At 26.4% G+C, this 10603-nt stretch overlaps 1 long non-coding RNA gene across 1 annotated transcript; it reads right to left on the bottom strand.

Annotated features, from left to right (window-relative positions):
• Positions 1–2628: 2628 nt before the first annotated feature.
• Positions 2629–8170, bottom strand: LOC130802501 (uncharacterized). Its single transcript, XR_009039776.1, has 2 exons — positions 5467–8170; positions 2629–4017 (listed from the first exon to the last, which is right to left on the bottom strand). It is a non-coding gene; the product is annotated as an uncharacterized LOC130802501 (long non-coding RNA).
• Between the last annotated feature and the right edge of the window lie 2433 nt (positions 8171–10603).

The following is a 10603-nucleotide window of genomic DNA, read 5'->3' as shown; positions in this document are numbered from 1 at the left end:
TTTTACTTAATAGAGTTCATACAAGGAATGCTTACGGAAATTAAGAAAAATAGAATATTTTTGATATTGAATATATTATTATACTTCATTATTAAAAGTGAAGATCATAAACATAAAAAATATTAAAAAAAAGTTAGTGGAAAAAATATGGGGACCACAACTAATAAAAAATATTTAATTAAGTTAATGGGAAACAAGTAGAAACATAGGAATTTAAAAATGTTAAAATAAAGTTAATGGAAGATATGTGGATACCATAAATATTAAAATATTAAAATGAGAAAACATAAGTTTATTTTTGTCCAAAATTTATGATAAATAGAAGATTCTTTAGGAAACAACAGATGAAATATTCAAAAATAACAAATGAAAACTTCATTTAAAAATGGAGAGAGTAATTTAAAAGCTTATCTATTGAATGCTTTTACTTTGAAAATCATAATAATATAATTAGTACTGAATAAATTGGTGTATTAATTGTCTTCGATTTTGCGTAATAGTGAGCACTTATTATTATAATAATAATAATAACAATAATAATAATAATAATAATAATAATAATAATAATAATAATAATAATAATAATAATAATATGACATTTTAGATTGGTAAGACATTATGATGAAGTAACACATAGTCATTTGTAAAAAAAATAACAAGTTTTGATTTAGTTATATATATATATATATATATATATATATATATATATATATATATATATATATATATATATATATATATATATATATATATATATATATATATATATATATATGTATTGGATGTGATAGTGAGTTTCAATAAACAATTAACCAATGAATTTTATTAAGCTATACAAGAACCAATTAAATAAGATCTCTAGTCACTTCATAGAAAAGGTAAAAAAAAAAATAATAATAATAAAAATAAAAAAAATTGCAAAGTGATGATACACTGATACTCCTTCCCTGCCTAAGTAATTTGCAACATTTATATATTCTACAAAGATTAAAAGAGTGAAATTATTATAATTATGTAAATTGTATTAAAAAAGGTTAAAATATAATGAGAATAAGAGAATGTATAGTGACATTTTTTAAAAAAGTTATAGCAAAATAAACGAAACTGATTAAAAAAATTGTTGTGAGGGAGAAAGGGAATACCAAAATAAACCTAAAATAAAGGATATAAGGTGGTACCAAAATATAGTATTGTACATTGGAGGAAAAGACGCCCAAGTTACATGCGTGCACGATGCATATATATATATATATATATATATATATATATATATATTTCCCTCATTGTTCAATGGCCTGTTTGGCAATTTGACCGTTGGTTGTTGGTTGTTGGTTTTTTTAATTGGTTTGTTTGACCAGTTGAAAATATTAACTATTTTTGTTGGTTTTAAGTTAGCTGAAAAAGCTAGTTGTTCGTGGAGATGTTTCGTAAATATGAGTATTGAATGTTGGTTGTTTATTAGAGAAAAAGTGGACTAATAAGCTAAAAGCAAACCAAAAAAACTAGATGGAGTAGCTTATTCATTTTGGCTTAAAAGCCAGCTAAGCAAAAAGTTAAGAACCAAACACCCCATGTGACAATAATATAAGGTAAAATATTTTGATTCCATCTTAATGGCAAATGAATTTTAAATTAAAAATGCTAAAACATAATAGGTAATTTTTCTTTAATATTAATACCAAAACTATTCCAAAGATTTAAAATAGGATCATTTTTTAGTTGGAGAACAACTACAATTTTTCTAGGAGTAAACAAGTTTTCAGTTTCGATTTTTACCTATTCTTCTATTCTTTCGGTTTATCTTACGATGAAGATGCTATTTACATGAAGGGGTATTAATTATATTCCCTCCATTTTTTCTACTTTATGAGAGAGAAGTTTAAATTTAATTTTTAAAGTATATATTCAAAACAAAATATATTCATGTGGAATCTTATTAGATTCTTCTTGATACAAAGTATTTTAATATATAATTTTTACAATATCTTATTATGTGTATTATGAGACATTGTAACTCAAAATTTTCATTGAAATACGTAAAAAAAACAAAGTGGACAAACAAAAAACAATAAAGGGAAGAATAACTTAATAATGGAAATAAATTAACTTTTAAGCAAAATAAGGTTTGACTTTTGAGATAAGTTTTCATAAATTGGGAAAAAAGATATTTTTGTATTTTATGAAATAAAGAAAACTTAACTTGGTGAAACTGAACTAAAACCTTATCAAAGTTTACGGAAGACGTGAAAATTTGATATTATAAATTGAAATAAAATAAATTTGTTACAGTGTTTTATAATTACTTTGAAGTATTTTATTACAATATTTTTTTGGATAATAAATTGTAACTGAACTTAGTAGAGCTGAATTATTTCTTATTTAGTTAACCTTAAATAACTAAGTAATTAAAAAAAATAAATTTTAATCGGTAATTTTTACTTAGTAAAAATCAATTACAATTAATTAAATTCAGTTGCAATCAGTAAATATCAGTAAAATTTAGTTATAGCTCATGACTAAAAATCAGTTACAATTAATAAAACTAGTTTCAATCAATAAAAATCAATTACAATCATTAAAAATCAGGGTTTCAATCAGTAAAAATCAATTACAATCATTTAAAACCAGTTGTGAACAGTAAAAATCAATTTCAACCAATAAAAATCATTTAAATCACTAATAATCAATTTAACTAAACATAACCTTAATCTAATTCATTATTTTAATGTCACTTAGAACTAAACAAATAACCAACACACCATTTTTTTAAGGCTCCCCAATATTTATCACCCGCTAAACATGGAGGATGTTTGACAAATTGTTGATAGCTGGTAACTGATAGTTGATTATAGTGGCTGATTTGACCAGCTGATTTTATTAACCGGTTTGAACAACTGATTTTGAACTTGCTGCTATAAGAAGCTTGTTTAAAAATAATTTATTCGTATCAATAATCTGTTTCAACCAGCTAATTCATCAACACTAATATTAATTGGTTTGACCACCCTACTCTTTATTTATATCAAAATAAGCTAAAAATTACTCGATAAACTAATTTACTAAACACCCCATATTCTAATTGTGTTGGGAATAACTTAAATACAAAGGGGTAAAAATGAAGTTACCCACAGGAGAAAATAGAAATTAGAAAACACTGAAATCAGCAATAAAAGGTAAAGATTGAACAAAGTTGTCATCTTTTCAGCAGTCAGCACTGAGATGAGAAGTAAGATCTGAGATGCCATTGCCACCCAACACCCGATGTTTACGCTGTCGTACATGTCCTTGCATTGTTCACACTATCAAAATTCACTTTACTAATCCATCCATCTCACTAAATTTACCCCATATATTTGGTTGGAAATAAAAAATATGACAAAAATAACTATTGTGGGATATATATTACCTATTAGAATATATAATATATTCTGAAGCCTTAACCATCATCTTAAACTTTTGATTAAGTTGGTTCCTTGACAAGGTATTAGAGTCAACATGACAACAGGTCACAGATTTGATTTTCAACTACCCTCAAATTCAAATGAAATATTTCGCACCAGGTTTGAGGAGGGTTACTGTTGCATCCATACTTTTAGCTTAAAAGGGCTCTTGTGTGACGGAAGTTTTACGGTAAATAACTAAATAGTAATACTTGTTACAGGCCCGTTTCTGAATTTTCGGTGGCCTAGGGGCGAGATTAGAAATAGCGGCCCTTATCGGAATCGTTAAAAATTTTCCATTACTATACTCATAATGTTTTTTATCGGATCCACGAAAAGATAAATTACTTTGTGATTCTTTTATTTATTGAATTCATTTTTTTCTTTTTTCACAACAAGATGTATAATTTCGTGGCAACATTATTTTAATATGTTAATCACAAATTCTGAAATGAGACGGTCTCACCGTGAGACATGTCTCATACTTGGGTTAAATACTCCAATAATAGAAACTTTTAGCTTATAGGCTTTTTGTTTTGAGGTTGTCTCACCGTGAGATGGTCTCATATAAGACGACCTGTTAATAATATAAGTAAAAATTAAGATGGAGCAGTATAACCCGATTCTTAAATACTAAGTACTAAGCTATTCCAAAGTGCAATCCTTTTAATTCAATGAATCGTGAACATTACATACATGCCAATAATATTCCACTATCACTCTTAATTCTTTAATTTTTTTACTCTTTTTAATATTTAAATATAAATTTAAACCTATCTAATTTTTGAAATATGGGGCTCTGGGCCTTTGCCCCACCCGCCCTGGGTCAAATACAGCTCTGACTTTGTAATATAATTTTAATAAATATGTATCATATCATTCTCATGGCAATAAAACTTTGGTCAGAAAAAATTTTTTTCTTTACAATTTTTGTTTACCACATAATACCATATTTTTAAATGGTAATGCATTATGAAGAAGATGAGATTATTGAATGAGAATAACATGATTGTTGATCCATTCAATTTTTCAAAAAAATACATTCCTTTGAAATAACACTGATTTTTTATTATCGGTTCTACTATTAAATACCAACTAATAAGCGGACTGTAAATTTTCTTTGGCAAAGGTCATAATTAGAAAGAGCCTGAAGTATTTCTTTTAGGTCCTGTTATTTAGACAGATTGAAATTGAACCAAGTTGATCTTATTCGAACAAAACATAAGTAAATTGTGTTTGATAAATATATGACACACTGAGAGTATAACTAATGAATAAAAATCAAATTGAGAATACAATTAAATCAGAAATAAAAATTATAAATGAATAAATCACAATATTATAAAAATTAAGCAGTGCACGTCTGTCAACACTTATTTTTTTTGGCGTGTTACCCTTTTTTTGTTCATTTATTTATTGTCATCACCTCTATATAAAGATATCACCCTACTATTAGTTGTAGGTGATAGGTAGGAATAGTTTAAAAGAAAACATAAAAACTTATCCACAATTAAGAAATTGGCTTGTGATGAGTTGTATCTTGAGAAGGCAAAAAAATAATAATATTTGATTTTTGAAATTGTTATAAAAGATAACGGGTATTCGGTAATTCAGTAGGTTGAAATAATTTCTTGTTATAAATAAGATTATTTTGCACAAATTGCGTTTAACAATATGTTCAAAAGTAAATGTTCAAACCAGTTGATAAAAATCACAAATTAAATCAATCATTTAAATCAGTTAGTTAAATCAACAACTTAAATCAGCTATTAAATATTATAGCCATTTTCCAAATCTCCTCAACATTTAAATTCCAATTGGTTAGCACGCTTTAGGATAACATATTGGCACACTTAGTAGGCTAAAACATGCAAGGATTACACTTAATAATAGTATGCCATTTGAGGTTTGTTTTAAATCAATATGGAGTTTAAGATGATATGCACAAAGAAATAATATCAAATTAAAAATAAAAGATTTCAAGTCATATCACTTCATCTAAACAAAGAGTCATCCTAAAACTCACCTTAAGCTGTCGACGATTGGATTCCGGCTGATTCCTTGGTTTGTTGGAGGCAAATGAAACATTGCGGCTTGTGGCCATGCTTATTACGCGACCGGCATGATGGATGTTCAGGACTTGGTGTACTACGCTGTCTACATTTTAGATTGTTTATATATATCTCGACAAACTCGATTTTATTGCGTAATTTTTCTTTTAAAGCGGAAATTGCTTATTGACATTGAAATAATAAAATATTATTGTCAGAAATTATAAAACGAAATGTGGTATATAAGAGTATATCACAATTTTATACAATAAAAATGTATTTTTTGGTCTCAAATCACAATGCAACAAATAAAAAAAGATTTAGAAGTAATTCAATTTCTATCTGTAAATTTGACTTTCTATGGTATAAAAAGACAAGAAAACAAGAATAAAAAGATTCAACAAGCATATACTATTCATCTACTATTGTGAGAGACCATCTTTCTTTTAAATAGACGACTTAAAAACAAGAAGTCTATATTTTTTTTTTCTCTTTAATTTGTATTAATTGGGCTATTTAGCCCATATATCTAATGCGTCTTTTAAAGAGACGGTCTCTCACAATAATTTATGTTTACTTTTTCGTCTCTTACTTTGAATTTGCATTAGAAAACTGTTAACTTACTCTGTCATTTTAAATTTACATATAATATTAAAAACTCTCACATGATTAAGTTAAAAGGTAAAAACTCAAACGGACGGAGACGGTGTAAGCCAAACTAAAGAGATGCCTCAAGTTCATGACAAATTGGCCTATTAAAAGATGAATCTCATTCTCCAATCCCCATAGAACTTTCAAACCAAACAAATTATTCTGAATAAGGAATCTAAGCAAACACAAGATAGAACATACCAAAAGGGACCATTTTTATTTATTTTTTCTATTTTTTAATCTAAATTTAGGGCTATTAAAAATCTAAAAAAACAAAAAAAAAAAAAGAAAAACAAAAAAAAAAAGGAAAAAAACTTATTATTCCAGTTAATTTGAAAGAATTTTATACCATATCATAACCTCCATTTGACCTGACTAGCTCCATTTTAGTTGCCTGCAAAATCTTCACTGAAGAAATTATGTACCATATTAAATAATATTTTTGTTTGTATGTTATTTATTCACCTACCAACATTAATTGAACATGAGCTAATTTTTAATATTTTTAAAAAAGAAATTATTCCTCTTTGTAATTAAAACTCACTTGTGGTTATTATGATCTAAAACGTAGTTCATGTGAATGATTTAAAATTTGTGAATAAATATGTAAATAAAAAAATTGAAAAAAACCAATAATAACAATTCAATTAGATCTTGCTAAATTTAGATTCCGAATTCAGGATAATCCCTACAGATAAGCAGAGGAAATTAATCTTTCTGTACGAGAGTTAGAACTATTAAACTAATTCATGATTTTCCGAGCAATTAAAAAATTGAATTTGGGAAAAAAATGGTAGAAAAAATAGGAAGAAAATGAAAAAAAAAAAAAAAAAAGAGGGTATAAATATAAAGTATAAACCCTAGAAGAGGAGGCATAAATTTTAGAAGCTTCAAAGAAGTCATGATGAGAATAAGATGATGAAAACTAGGGATTACAACAAAGAGTCAAATGACTGACAAATCATAAGTAACTATGATAACTAGCGTTGAAATTCTCAAACATTCTACAAATATAAATAAAAACACAAAAATATAAATAAATTAATTAATTAAATTTGCAATGATGAATCCTTTATCTCAAAAACTTACCTACTCTGTCACCCAAAAAAATTAACTTTTTCATCATTACACTAATCTGCATTCTACATAGATCAAAACCCTTAATCATCACTATAAACCCATAATTAAAAAATAAAAATTTCATCAAATTATCATGAAATTAAATTGGGAATATGAGATTTGAAATAAAGAATCAGATTTTATCAATATTGTAACATACCCATAATTAAAATATAAATATTCCATCAAATTATCATGAAACTAAATTGGGAAAAAGAAATTTAATAATCGTTTGGAACATACTCATAATTAAAAAAATCATCAAATTATCACGAAATTATATTGGGAATAAGAGATCTGAAATAAAAAAACGAGGTCTTATATCGGTTGGTCTATATACCAGTTTTCCCGTAAAAGATCTAATACGATCCTCTCTTCCCTTGCACCAGTCCGATCCTTTCCTTAGCGCACCATATACTAAAAAAATGAAGAAAAGGAGAAAATAGATCATACCCAACTGAAATTGAAGCAGAAAAAAGTGAAATTGTTGATTATTTTGATGATCTGAATGATTTGGAAGGTCAAATTGAGGGGAATGAAGCCTGGTCCGAAGGCAATTTATAATATTTAATGAATTAAAAAGTGATTTGAGCAAGAAATTTGGGAATTAAGCCTTCGAGTCAGGCGACCTTCCCCTCAAAAATCAAGCTTCCTACTTTTATTTTTTTGATTTTTATGAATTATTGGTAATGAATGTGAGAATCAGAAAAAAAAAAAAAAAAAAAAGTGAAAGTTTTGTGATTTTTATGGGGTTTTGGGAGGGTAAAACAGAGAACATCATGATGAGTATAATTATTTGAGAGAGAATTTGAGAAGGGAGTGAGAGGAGAAATTATAAGGGAAAGAGTTTCTCCTATTTGGTTAAAAAGACAAGGGGAAATGTAGAAAGTTTGAGCCATGAAAGACCTATCATACCCTTTTCAGTCTTTGACTACAACTCTTGTACACACTTCTATTATAATTTAATTAAAAAAATTTACTTAGAAAAATTTAACTTTTTTATGATTTTTCTATAACTAATTTCACCTATTGATTAATAATGAATAATTCTAATTTTAAGGGGTATTTATCTTGAGTAAACTTGGGTAACCGGATGACCTGTTATAGTAAGTAATTCATTAAAAAAATAAACTGAAAGTTAATGTAAAATTAGAAAATAAATTTAAAATTTTACATAAAAATTCTAAATAATTAAAAAAAATTAGAAAGTTTTTTCTACATTTTTTAATATTTTTTTCGATGTTTTATTTTAATTTTTTTTAAAAATAAAACTTGGGATTATTCATAGTTAATCAATAAGTGAGATCATTGTAGAAAAATCATAAAAATGTTGGATTATTTTAGGTAATTTTTCCTTAGTTAAATTAGATATCACATTTAATTTAGCATCTAAGTATAAGAAAAAAAAGGAAGCGGAATCATATAAGAGGAATGAGTGAAAATTGTGTAAATAATTAGAACAATAAGGAAATAAATAAGGGAATTGAGTTATCAAATAAGTTTATGAATTTGTCCAAAGAGAAAATGAGGCTTTTAATTAGATTTGGAGGGAGTAATATAATTCCCTAGTTCCTATGTAACATTTAATTTTCACCTCTTGAAAATTATGAAAATATAATTAATTTGTAGATAGTGAATATATAAATGATACTCTCTTCTTTTTTTTTTTGTCCACTTTAAGTTTTTCTACTTTATGAGAAAGAAATTGAAATTTAATTTTTGAAGTATATATTCAAGACAAAATATATTCATGTGGGATCTTGTTAGATTCGTGTTGATGCAAAGAATGTAATATATAATTTTTATAATTTTTTATTATACGTACTATGAGATATTGAGGCTTAAAATTTCCTTTAAAATACGTGAAAAAGTAAAGTGGACAAATAAAAAGAAATGGAGGGAATAGTTGAACTGAAGAAAAATTGGATGAAATTATAACATAAAATGAATTTGTATATGAAATTATGAATAATTGTGGGATTCACTATCAAAAGAGGAAAGGGTGGAAACTAATAAAAATAATCGTCATTATGGATAGAAATTGAGTGCATACTATATATACTTTTGTGTTCCTTAAGTTTGCAACAATTAGAAAAATATTGTTAATAATTTGTGGTTTTTATTTTAAGAAGATAATGATTAAATACTTGAATGCGTTGATGTAATTAAAAGAGATTTTATATATGTGGATGAAATTTAATGAAAAGTCATGGTGAAGCTAGAAATTTTATCAATAAAGGGCTGAATAATTAGTCAACTGTCGATATACTAACAAAAAATTATTGTTGAAAGATTGATACGTGCACTAGCAAAATAATTATATAAAAACTATTAAAGTTTACTTAATTATGTGATATTTAATCAACCTTAGAAATTGGTAATTGGTAACGGAGGCCAAGCTAAAAAAACAATTGATCCTTTGTTTGAACAGGAATGTGTTTTTGCCCATGATGAAGAGTGTAGGACAAATTGGAGGGGCAAACTTGTGTAAACTCAAGTGTTAAAAGTTTGATTAACCAATGTGAGGATGCAAATCTTAAGTATGTTAGGCAACAAGTTGTTGTGAATTGGTTTGAAATTTTGGATACTTTTGACCTTAACAACATCTTTTTATTGGAGAAAAGTTTTTTTTAGGTTGGACTATGTTTAAGATGCTTTTCTGGAGTTGGTAGAAGATGATAAGATAGAAAATTTGAGCAAATTTCAAAAAAAAAAAAAAAAAGGGAGTGATCATTATTCATATGCTATTCTCTTGTTTCTAAACAATGGCATTTATCAACAATAAGTCAATAACTAATGAAATAATTGCAAAATGGATCATTTCTTTGATCATCATGCATGTGTCCATAGTCTCTACTATTAGATATGTTGAAAAACATACACTTTAGATGTTCTGATAGAAAAATAATCCATATGTAATCTTACGTTGAAGAATTAGAGAGAGGTTGAGTTATATATAAGTCTGATGTTCTACTTCTTCTATTACCAATTGGTTTTTTGAATGGAACCTCATCGAGTTTGTGTACGAATCCAATAACAAATTTATCAGTGTTCTACTTAATTTGCAAAATTATTGGCGGGACAATTGAAGTGAGGGACATCTTTTTAGCTTTTGCATTGTATAGAACTCTTTAGATCATCCTTCGTTTTCATTTACTTGTTTTGATTAACTAGAAATTAGTAGGTTGTTTGATAAAATGGAAATTTGTGATCATCGATATGAAGATTATATATTTGATAATCGGAATTTTAGTGTTCTCAATTTTTACAACTTTCTTCTTTGTTTTCTTTATAAATTAAAACCCTATTACTGCTATATGATGTGTCTTGTTTTAATATGAT

The sequence above is a fragment of the Amaranthus tricolor genome, chromosome 2, assembly GCF_026212465.1.
Source record: "Amaranthus tricolor cultivar Red isolate AtriRed21 chromosome 2, ASM2621246v1, whole genome shotgun sequence".
Taxonomy (NCBI): domain Eukaryota; kingdom Viridiplantae; phylum Streptophyta; class Magnoliopsida; order Caryophyllales; family Amaranthaceae; genus Amaranthus; species Amaranthus tricolor.
Note: the sequence above shows the minus strand (reverse complement) of the source record. Positions and strands in the feature narration are given on the sequence as shown.